A 1021-nucleotide genomic window follows, 5' to 3' on the forward strand; every position below is an offset into this window, starting at 1 on the left:
GTTACATTGGAAGACATGAATTAGATACTCAGTTTGGAGATATTTTTAAAAGTTACTACATTGAAACATTCTGGAGGGAACACCTTTATTTCATTTTTTTCTTGTTATCACTCAAAATCCCCAATGTAGTTCAGTACAAGCAGAAACTTCTCAGTAAGTATAGATAGAGTAATTTTTAAAATGCAGTGTTATACATTTGGGAAAGTGCTAGAAGGCTAAGTAGGATGAATTTATTTAACTTTCCATTCAGCAAACAGGCTTAAAACTATTTCTACTGTGGTGGGATTGTATTGCAACCAAGTTGCAAGGTCCTGCCAGAACTGGAGAAAAGTCTAGACAATCTGTTAAAATTTGCCAACTCTGCAATAAACAAAATGCAGTGAACAGAATACATTCATTCTCTCTCTCTCCTCTCTTTGTCCCCCTCTTTTCCTCTTCTCTCTTCTTTCTCTCTCCCTCCTTTTCTCTTTTCCTCTCTCCCTCTTCCTCCCTATCCATACCTAGTAATGGTGTCTTTAAAAAAGAGAAAGGAATTAAAGTTGCCACTATAGTCCTTTGTAATCTGACATCAAAATTTTATTCTCATTCACTTCACACCAGCTTTAAATATAACTGCTCCCAAGGGAACATTGCACGTCTATCTGTGTGAAAACTTGAGCGTATCCCCTTTATGATACATTCCGAAGCTCTCCCACCTGAGTTATTTTTTATTATTAATTTGGAGTCTCTGGTTGCCGATCCCATGGTGGGATTGGGAAATAGTAAGGCAGCATGTTCTCTTGCCCTGAATATCTTCCTCGGTGCAGGCGATCTTCCTGTCATTATTTTCCTTTCCATTTCATTCTCAAGGACACTGCATTGAACTAGGAAATAGTATTATTGCTTATATTAATTCTCTCCTAGCTTCCAGAAACATCCATCCTCTTAAGTTTTCGAGGCAGTTTAGAAAATGTGAATAGAAAGGGGAAAGAAACTAAACTGAAGCTCGGGGTCAGGTCTTACCATGTTGCAGGTGCTAAGC

Source organism: Chinchilla lanigera, unplaced genomic scaffold, assembly GCF_000276665.1.
Source record: "Chinchilla lanigera isolate Chin_1 unplaced genomic scaffold, ChiLan1.0 scaffold00121, whole genome shotgun sequence".
Classification (NCBI taxonomy): Eukaryota; Metazoa; Chordata; class Mammalia; order Rodentia; family Chinchillidae; genus Chinchilla; species Chinchilla lanigera.